The sequence below is a fragment of the Salarias fasciatus genome, chromosome 11 (genome assembly GCF_902148845.1).
Source record: "Salarias fasciatus chromosome 11, fSalaFa1.1, whole genome shotgun sequence".
Lineage (NCBI taxonomy): Eukaryota > Metazoa > Chordata > Actinopteri > Blenniiformes > Blenniidae > Salarias > Salarias fasciatus.
This window is the reverse complement of record NC_043755.1, coordinates 3,814,077-3,825,175: the sequence shown is the minus strand read 5'-3', so window position 1 is coordinate 3,825,175 and position 11,099 is coordinate 3,814,077. Positions and strand designations below refer to the sequence as shown.

Here is an 11,099-nt window from a genome sequence, read left to right as displayed (position 1 = left end):
CCTCATATGTTTACATGCTCACTTAAAAGATATAATAGAGCACTTGAAAGTTTTACGTAATCAAGTATCATCTTTATGTGCACACATAGAACAAGTTTACTCACTGATTTAAAAGTTTTAAGCAAGTGCTGAAAACTTTCAATAAACCTTTAATAAAAGTGTGCTAATAAAATTAAAACAAACATCCCTTCAAGGCAGGGGTCGGCAATTAGCGACCAAACGTCCAATCTGGCCCGCAAAATGGTTTCCAACATACACCCACACGCACCCTCCAGGCCCGCGATCACGCACCCCCTGAACGGACGCAAACGGACACAAGGCGGCCCCATCCGCTTTCCCGGTCTGCGAATGAGGCAGCGTGCGCACCCCCCCACCCCCCTTGGCTTGGCCCGCAATTCAAGAGCCCCAAAAAATGTGGCCCGACGCCATATCTAATTGCCGACCCCTACTTTAGGGGCTCCTTACAGTTGGAAGAAAAAAAATTGCAATTTCTTATTAACTCTTATACTGTTCTGTACTACTCTGTCTATAAATAGCTAAACTGCTTGCTAGACTGGAGGCAAAATTTTGAAAATTCACGGTGGGAGTACGGAATGTTAGGAGTGGACATTCATGTTAGATGGTTAACATGACTGCTACTAAACATATTTCAGGTGGATGCCCATTGATTTAGGCCTTATTATTGTTTATAAAACAAAAAACAAAAAAAAAGGCCACCAAAGCGAAAAGAGATTTTTGTTCAAATCTTTTATTTTCACTTGTACTTAATCTATGCATCAGAAATTTATTTACGTGATGAATGTCATATCAAATAGATAGTAAATAAAGTGTCTGCAAATACCCACAATTTTGGACAACTCGCAGACCGTTTTGTCGCCTCAGTCTTCAGTCACTTCAGTCAATCGTGCTCCAGAGTGGATGTCGTATTTGATCGGTATGAAACACATACCATCAAGGATACCACTCGGATTTCACGGACAGGAAAAAGCCGGCCAATATGTCGCAAAGTGGATAACAGGGACGTGCCACTACCTGTCAACTGGAGACAGTTTATTGACCTCCCAGAGAACAAACAAGATTTGGAACACTTCTTGAGCATGGAGCTGATCCGTCAAGCAAAGTCAACACAAGGACATCGTGAAGTCGTGACTTCTTGAGGATTCCATGACAGGATGGCTGCAGAATCATCCCGTGGAACAGACGTCAATTCCCCAAAGTGTAACCACGACGAAGCTGATACCAGAATGCTGTTACATTGTAAATGTGTGACAGATCTTGGATTTGAGCGGCTGGTCATTAGTTCCAGAGACACAGACGTTCTAGTTCTCCTTGTTCACTTTTTCAGTGACCTAACCAGAGAGATCTGGTTCCAGACAGGAACAGCGAAGCAACGGAGCTTTATTGCTGTACACAATGTAGACCTTGATCCAGTTCTCCGCCACAACCTTCCCGGATTCCACGCCATATCAGGCTGTGACATCATCAGCCAATTTTGTGGCATTGGCAAAACAACAGCCTGGAAAACATTCACCAGTAATTGTCCCTTTGTTTTGAAGCGCTGATTGGCTGAAGTACGCTGTCAGTCAAAGTCCACAGGGGAAGAGGTGGGATTTTCAGTGAAACAGAGCGTTTTCTCTTCCAGGTTTCAGAATTAGCCCCGGAAAATCTTTTATTTCACACAGAATGACTTTTCCTTAGCGCCAAAAATAAACTATTACCATGTTAATGCCATTTCTAGGGTTTGGACGAGCTAAAAAAGCATGATACAGCCCCTTTAAAGAAGTTTACAAAATCATTGCTGCTTCAGGTAAAAGGGATCTGAGATTCAACAGAACTGTGACTTTTTGTCAGCCTGGCTATAGTATTAAAGAGAAACCTATGGTTGTTCTGGTTTTCTTCTATTAAACCGACACTAAGGAACTTTTCATCCTTAATAAAACATTTTAATATCTTTTGTGATGATACATCGACTTACAACTAGTTGAATGACCCCTCTGTCACGGCCTGAGGACGTCAGTATTGCTTTCACTTGTTCTAAGCAGCTGTGAGGAGGGTGGTAGGAACCCTGCACACTAAAAATCTCCAAATGTGCGGACTGCTTTACGGCATGTGTCACATCACATTGTTTAGCCACCATTAGATTCATTACCTCGTCGTTATCCGTCCTTCACACAGCCCTGGAAACAAATGTAGGTGAGTTCAGTCTGACAGCATGCCACCGGGCAGCATTTTACACGCCACGCGCTCGGCCTCATGGGAACTGTAGTATTCGTTCAGGCAAAACACTACCGCTTTTGTCCACTGGCGCTGCCAAAATCAACGAAAACTGAAAGTTCCTTAGTGTTGCTTTAAGGAGGAACAGTAGTCAGTTTGAGTTTTATGAAAAGTTTTTTTTATAGGTTAACAGCCTTTCTTTCCAGGCAGTACGCAATACTTCTAGTTGACTTAGACCCCATTTCTTCTCCAGTTTTCAAGCTGATCTCTTTAATGTTTGAAGTTGGTTGTTATACCATGGAGCTATCCTCCTCTGGGTTGTTGCTGTTATCTTCAGGGAGCAATCAAATCAAGTGTGGAGCAGAGTGAGGCTGCTTCTCCATCTGCAACTAAATCAATCTGATACTGCTGTCCATTGAGTCCACAGATGGGAATTAAGTGAATATTGATGGGATCATTTCATTGAATTTGGTCACATTATCCTCTGACAGACATCTCCTAAATTTATTTATTTTTTTTCCCCAGGTGCTTTAAAACTAGTTAATGTAATCTCAGATTATATCAGGAAGTGATCAGAGAGTATAGGGTTGTGGGGAAAAACTGTTAGTCGATCAATGTTGATGTCACTTTTTTGGCAAGGTGAAAAGTGCTCTAAATAAAGATTAATTGATTACCCAGAGAGAAAGCACTATGAAAACATGTAAAAACCTCTCAGAAAGAACCAAAGCCCAATCAAATAATGGATATATTGTGAACACACATCCAGGAAGGAACCCGTCTTTTATAAACAGGCTGTCACTCCATGTACTGCACCACACCTCCTTATTCCCGCACCTGTTGTTAAGAAGATATGCTTTTTTACAACAGGTTCCGGGAACAAGGAGGTGGGAGTTCAAGTATTTCGTTTTCCAGTTCATTTTAGCTTTGTATTGTCACCATGAAAGCTCCCAGCTTCTCACTAGTGCCGTGGCTGTTGTTTCTGCCCTTTTCTACTGCTGGTAAGTCACATTTTTAAATGAAACATCTTGTAGCTCTGCTGAATAGCAGCATGTATTCACCACAAATCCTTGTTGTGCTTCATGTTACAGATTCTTACTTTGGCCATGCTTTGGTTCGTTGCCTGGTCAATTCCTCGCGAGACGTTGTTTATCTGGAACAAATTTTCTTTAACAAAGTGTTACTGGGTGAATTCAACAGCACGCTGGGAAAATGTGTGGGATACCAAGAGGGAACACGAAAAATTATTGAAAATTTGTGCAAGAACTCGAGAATTGTGGAAAACGTAAAAAAGAATATAAAGAGGTGTGAAGATAACCTGAAGGTGTTATATGACAACTTGAAAACAGGTGATTGAGATTAGATGAATTATTTGACAATGCTTCAGAATACTTCTGCCTGCAGCATTTGCATTTAAATGTCTGGAATCATGAACTTAGTTTTCATAAGAAGAATGACCTTTCTGTTTCAGACAAGATTTTAGTCACAGCTCATGGGGAACATAAAGAATTTTCCTCCAAAATACAACACTATTACAATATTCGATTATAGCAGCTTTACACTGAAACCTTTAGTTAAGTCTAATCATATACTTACATACCTGAGTAAATCTGAGAACTTGCAGAGAAAAATCTGTACTGTATTTACCTCCGCTAGGTTTAAATGTGAAGGCTTGGTGATTGCTGATCAATCTGTATGATTTGGAGATTCCCAGCGCTGCAGCCCTCCTGGAGCTCTCTTTTGCCCCCAATGGAGGCAGGATAAATCATTTTTATTTCAGGTTTTGCAAGACTGTATTCTGAAGCATTACAAAAATCCTAATTTTTGCACGTAAGATGCAGTAAATCCAAACATTTTGTTGCATGTCAAGTCATTTTGAATTTCTCATTGTAGTTGAGCCTTCTGTCACGCTGAGGTCAGTTGAGGCAGCAGGCATGTCACATCCAAGAATGCTTGTCTGCACTGCTTACGGTTTTTACCCCAAAAACATCAAACTGACATGGCTGAGGAACGGACACGAGGTGACCTCCGACGTATAATGACGGAGGAGATGTCGAACGGAAACTGGCTCTACCAAATCCACTCACATCTGGAAATTAAACCCTCCCTGGAGATAAAATCACCTGTAAGGTGGAGCACGCCAGCCTCATGGAGCCCAAGCTCTATGAGTGGGGTAAGACAGTGAGTTTTTAATAAGAGACTTTTGAAACAAGTTGAGCAGCAAACACAATCGTCTGTGTCATAAATTGTGTTGTTTGTCATAAATGTGTTTTCAGAATCAGTCACAACATCAGACAAGATAAAGATCGCAACAGGGACATTAGTGTTTCTACTTGGTCTGATCGTTGGTGTTGGTGGATTCCTACACAAGAGGAACAGAAGTGGTGAGAAGCATAAGAAATTATCCTTAAAATTTACAACAAAATGTGTACAGCAGCAGGGTGGAAGTGTATAGTAATAAAAAGGTTTCTTAGATAGTTCATCTGTGGTTGGTTTTAACACATTTGTTCATTTCACTTAGGTTTGCAACAAAAAAACATGGTGGTACTGTCAGAAGTCAACAGCAACTTGTGACATCACTGACCTGTGTTCATCCTGTATGACTGTGTTCTAAAGAAGTTTAAAAATTATATTAAGATGATCTACAATCGAATAACAACTGAAGGAACTTAATATCTTCCACAACAGGCTAATGCTCCAGGACTGGAGTTCAAACCAGACATGTGCGATGCATATGGCAACTTCGTAGATACGAGGGGGTACCCAAAAGTTTCCAGAATTTGGTCATAAAATACTAATAATAATGAATTTCGACTTCTGGCCGTCAGATGTGCTGCAGGTAAGCCTCATGCATATCTGTGAAAAAGCTGAACTCCCAGAGTGACACTGACGCCTGTCAGGCGCTATATATATAAACAGAGTGCAGCAGCAGTCTGGGATTTTTCCAAAATGGCGACATTAACCGGAAAGCCAGAGCAGCGCGCAAACATTAAATTCTGCTTTTTGCTGGGAAAAAACAGCAGCAGAAACACTCACCTTGTTGCAGCAAGCCTACAAGGATGATGCTCTGAGGAAGAATCAGGTCCATGAGTGGTTCGGGTGGTTTAAAAAGGGCCAGATGTCCACGCGTCAGGTCCGCTCAGCCGTGAAAACAACGCTGAGCTGCTTTTCCGCTGTCCAGGGTATCGTCCACAGCGAGTCTGTCCCTCCAGGTCAGACTGTAAATCAGGACCGCTACATGGAAGTCCTCAGACGGCTCCGTGAGGATGTGAGGAGGAAGCGGCCCACGTAGTGGCGGAGTGGAGCCCGGTTGATCCACCACGACAGAGCGCCAGTGGACACGGCGCTGCGCGTCACGCAGTTTCTGATGAAGAATGAGATGAATCTCCTCTCCCATCCGCCTGATTCGCCAGATGTAGCCTCGAGTGACTTGTTCTTGTTCCCCAGCGGTTTGCAGATGTGGAGGAGGTGACAGAAAAAACGCAGCCGGCCCAAAATGGCACAATTACGCGCGGGTGTCACGACACATTGGTGAAGTGGGAGACACGGCTGGAGCGCTGCATTAATGCAGATGGAGATTATTTTGAAGGCGACGGTGATGTTTTATTTTGAAATGTCAGAAATAAAAAGTTACAATCACATTCCGGGAACTTTTGGGTACACCCTCGTACATTTATTTCCCTGTATAATACACACAAGTCAACAATTTACTGACTGTCACAATATTGACATGATAATTACAAAAGAATTAGATGTGAATTTTTATTTGCAACATAACCAGCTTTTACATCCCATCTCAGTAGATGAAGCTGAGCAGCAGCAGGAGGAAGAGGAGGAGGACAGAGGGAGCACAGGGCGACTAGTGGAACAGAGAGGTGGGACACATGGGCAGAGAGCGGCCCACGAACAGAGCCAGGATCACTCCTTTCTTGAAACGGCTGGAGAGGCTAGCTGGGAACTCTGAACGACCTCCTGGAAGTCCATCTCTCCACCACTGACTCCTCCAGTGGGAAACACCCATGCCTCCCCCCCGTATAATAGACCGGTGTGGAGCTGGGGAGGTTTCAGCACACCTTCTGCACAGTATTTTGGTACGAAGTTGCATGACATAAAACTTGTGCCAGTAGGAAGTGAATAATTGCTGTTAAAATCTGAATCTGAATGGTCTAATTTGAATTGAATGTATTGGTTCAGATGTGTATCACAATAAAATCGAACTGTATTTCTTTCATTTGAAAATCTAATTTCTCTAATTCATTCCCACTTTTCAGTTTGACTTCTCTCACCTCATATTCTGTTTTTAAATTCATTATTTTGTACCACACATCCAGGTCCTGGCTCAGGCAAAGCCAGTCAAACACAGATAGAAAGAAATCGACCTGCCGCTTCTCCATGCTGCAGCCAGGGGTACTTAGAGCAACATTTGACTGTACCTGGCAGGATTGACTTGAATTGATTGAATTTTTAAAAATTTAAAACACTGCATTCAAAAAAATGTGTATGAAAAGTTTTCTGACTTAAATTTAGCTGTTAGTCAGCTCTGGATTTCTTTGATGAAATCATACATTTTGATTTTTCACTTATAAATACTTTTAAGTTTAAGGTTTTTTTGTACTTGCAAGTTTAATGTTTTCAGATTTGGATTTTATTTTTTTCACATTCAAATCCTGTTTTAGATTTTTTTTTTTCACCTTCAAAACTTTCTTTCACTTTCAGGTAACATATTTTTAGTTTCAGACTTTTGCTTTTGGCCTTGTTCTGGCGTGGGGGATGTGGCATTGTGAGAGTCAGCATAGCAAAGAATTCTCTGGAGAGGCACCCTGACCAGACCTACAAGCAACACAAAATGTTTCCAATAAATAATAATTTTTGATGAAAATCATTACATTTATTTATTACTTTTTATGTGCAAATTAGCCTCCCTAAAAGTGCTGTGTGCATTTTCAAGTGCTGGGTGGATGACAAAAAAAGTGCTCAGTGTAAGGTGCAGTGTCATGTTACCAGTAACAAATGGCCTGTTCATTGCAGCATACACACATTAGGGAGAGAGATAGTCAGGAGACCAACAACACTACATTACCCATAATGCATAATGTCATTTAAACCAAGTAGATCAAGTCTGTAACAATTGTAGCTAAATGACATATGTATTTGTTTTTAATGTTTTCAACATGTCCCCCATTTCGTCCTTATAGCATGCTCCTCTAAAGAGGGACACCCAGGGGACACGACCCCTTGGATTTTACGGTGTTCCCTCATTAAAGGGTTTACTGTACCAGTAAAATTTAAAACAATGTATCAGTTAAGGACCAGTACTTGTGGAGAAAGTGTGTGTGTGTGTGTCTGTGTGTGTGTGTGTGTGTGTGTGTGTGTGTGTGTGTGTGTGTGTGTGTGTGTGTGTGTGTCATGAAGATGAGGAGCAGCTGCAGACAGTTGATCAGACAATAGCGTAACTGAAAGCACTTCTCTAGTGGAATATGAAGGGCTTGACAATGATTGTGATGAACGTACAGCATCAGAGGAACCTCTTGGAATTATTTAGAACTTTCCATGCATGTAGGATCATCCATATAGGAGCTATTTGTCAAGACATAATCTGCAATTATGGTTTTTAGAAAAAAAATTGTGATTCCAAAAATGAATGGCAGAACACAGGAGGAAAATTGCATTGCGAACAAATTCATTTTTTTTAGAATAGAATGTTCGTATTACAGGAAAAGTACCTCTTAACGTGAAACACAAGACTTTTGTTTGGATTTTTTCAGGTTGCTGCAGGTCTGTAGCTCAAGCAACACACACCCATTAGAAAACTGAAAGGCTCCACAGTTTAAAGCTGGTTAAAATATTGGAAAAATCTTTTTCACACTGAAATAGTGGACTGATGCTGAAACCTCTTTAAAGTTAGGATAGCAGGCATGTGTGCAGAATGAGATCTGTTTTCCCAGAGTTTTCCCACTGCTGCGCCCCTCCTGAAGCTCTCTGGCGCTCCCTAGCGGAGCTCAGCCCAAACCGTGAAAATCACTGTACATTCACTATGTAATCCTCTTGAAGTCCCTTTTTAATTCATGTTTTGCAAGGTTGCATTCCGAAGGATTATAAAACCCAATTTTTGTACATTAGATGCAGAAAATCCAAACATGCTGTTGCATGTCAAGTGAGTTTGAATTTCTCGTCGTTGAGCCTTCGGTCATGCTGAGGTCAGTTGAGGCAGCAGGAATCACACATCCAAGAATACTTGTCTGCAGTACTTAGAATTTTTATCCCCCCCCCCCAAAAAAAAAAAAAAAAAAAAAAAAATGACATGGCTGAGGAAGCTGAAAAAGCAACTAACTTTCACAGTCTAATATTAACCCTTTATATCTTCTGTTATTGAACAAAGCCATGTTTGAGGACTTAAAACGATAAACTCATAAAACATACAGATCCGAAGGAATCAGCAGTCAGTGTTTGTTTGATCATCTGAATACAAAAACACAGCAGGATTTAAAAACATTACCTCACATTTCATTTAAAATCCATTGAAGTGCATGAGACATTCTGGATCTTTATAGAAAGGAGCGGCATCATTTTTTGTTCATTCATTTACAGCATATTAATACCAATGAAAGGATTGAATTCATGGTCAAGTTCTTTTTCATATCTATAAGCAGGATGTGTGGAATTGAATATCATCCAAATCTGAGTTATTTATTTGATTCGGCTTAATTATTGTTATTAACATTAGTAGACTGACACTGTTTTAAGTTTCACTATGAGTCCTGTTGGTGCTAACTTTTCAAGTTAGTAATTAAAAACCAAGACATAGAACACATTTTGTCAAACTTAAACAAACCAGATGCAACTACAGTTTCAGATATCGTGTGTGAAACACAGTAGGTTTGTTTTTGCTCAAATAATCACATTCAGATAAAGATAAATAATCTGTGATGTTCTTACAGTGGATAAGATGTGACCCACTTTGTTTTTGCACTCCTGCATGACGTGGATGTGGAATATTACACATGATGAGATAGTGGTGCTTGGCTCGGCTTTTATTATAAGACACAAATTGGACACCATTGACCTTGTTAAAAGAAACACAAACAAATAAAGATGAAATGATAGTGAAAGAGTGACTTATTGAAGCACAAACAAGGGCAATAGAACTTGTTCCTCTTTTGTTGGGCGTGTGTTTGTATGTTTTCAGTGTTGTCTTCCTTTCTGTTTTTCTGTTTGAGAAGCTAATTTTGGGATCCTGGAAAAGATCTGCTACACCTTAATCATCCAATTTGTTTCTTTGACAAGAACAATTGTTAATATAGGCTGGAGTTTCATTTTTTAACATTTTAGGTTGGTGGTGAACATTGTTATTTGTTCAATGAAAAAATGTACCCTACTCTAAAAAAGGTTGAAAAACAGGGTGCTGTTATTGATTTGGAGTTACGAGTATAGATAGGACATTATCAACTTTTCTCCTTCCATCATTTGATCTATGAATCGTTTCTGACAGCTCAGGGGAGATTTTACCATTATTATCATTATTAGCCTATTATTTTGCAGAAACTGTTTTAACTTGATCAATATGTAAAATCAAATGATGGCTGACTCATATCCGTCACTTCATGACCACTTGTCCTTGACATTGTTGTAGCACAATCAGCATTTCAATAAATCATACATAAAGCTTTTTGTTGTTATCCTAATAAGTACAGCAAAGTAATGAGAGCTAGAGAACCTGCTGCCTGTGATGTGCGGTGAACCAAGCCACATTATATCATGCTCGTCTGCTGTTGAAAGAAATCAGAGCACCTGAAAAAAAAAGCTCACATCAAGAAAATACAAACTCCACTGGAGGGATCCCCAATGACAAGAAACAAACTGATGACTGTCTCTGTGAAGGGAGAATTTTGACCTCTGCTCACAATGAGGTCAAACTGATTGGTTAAAATTGAACATGTGTGAGCCATCCATCTCACAATATTTGTTACTATCACAATTACAGAGTTCTGGGAAACACATAATTGTTTGAACTCATAGTCAAGTAAAGAAAATGAGAGTTTCGTTTTATTATAATGTATCTTCTTTAATAATGTAAACAGTTACATAACATATATACTCTAAAAACATGGGAATCCATAATTGCATGAATATTTCTTTTTCATTTACTTCTATTCAGTCATGACATTTTCTGTCATGATTTGACATCCAGAAAAGCAAAGCAAAGACTGATCAACAAATCATAGTATATGCTGTCAATATTCCCAGTGAAGTCATAAACACGAATAACCATATAAAAAAAATCAGCAAAAGAGGACACACGCACAGCCCAAAACAAGAAAGATAAAGAATGAAACCATATCCAGTGTTAAATGGGCTAAGGCGAAGATAAGGCCTGTAAGGCAGCGCGCAGGGATTACACGCTCTACACGCTGCGCACGCTGCTCCTGATGCGCATGTGCGCTCTGAAATAATGAGTCGTTTTGGCTTTTATTTCATTTTTATTTTCCTCCTCATTAAATGCCCCAGCCTCATCCTCTTCGTATGTTTTGCCGTTTATGTTTACATCCATTACCGGACGCGGTAGGCGGAGGGAATCCGGTCTCGGCTCAGGACGGATCAGGACGGATCAGGACGGCTCCGTCGCCTCGCATCGTTTCCCCTCGTCTCGTCTCGCTGTGTATTAAAACGCCAGGGTTCTGCCGTCCTTGTCACCGCAGGTCTGTTTGGCGTCACGCTGACTGGGATGATGGACTGTGCTGTTCCCGGACCGGAGGTCGACCCACAAAAAGCTTCATTAAACAGTCACCGGGGCAGCAGCGGTTACGTTCCCGATAAGATGCGCCAGATAAGAGAGTGATATAAACACACACTCACACACACACTGGAGGGGTATGTCTCTCTACACACTC

The 11,099-nt window shown here is 40.6% G+C and overlaps 1 pseudogene; it reads left to right on the top strand.

The window, feature by feature from the left end:
- Positions 1–3,151: 3,151 nt before the first annotated feature.
- LOC115396434 (H-2 class II histocompatibility antigen, E-S beta chain-like) lies at positions 3,152–11,047 on the top strand (annotated as a pseudogene).
- The last annotated feature ends 52 nt before the right edge of the window (positions 11,048–11,099 follow it).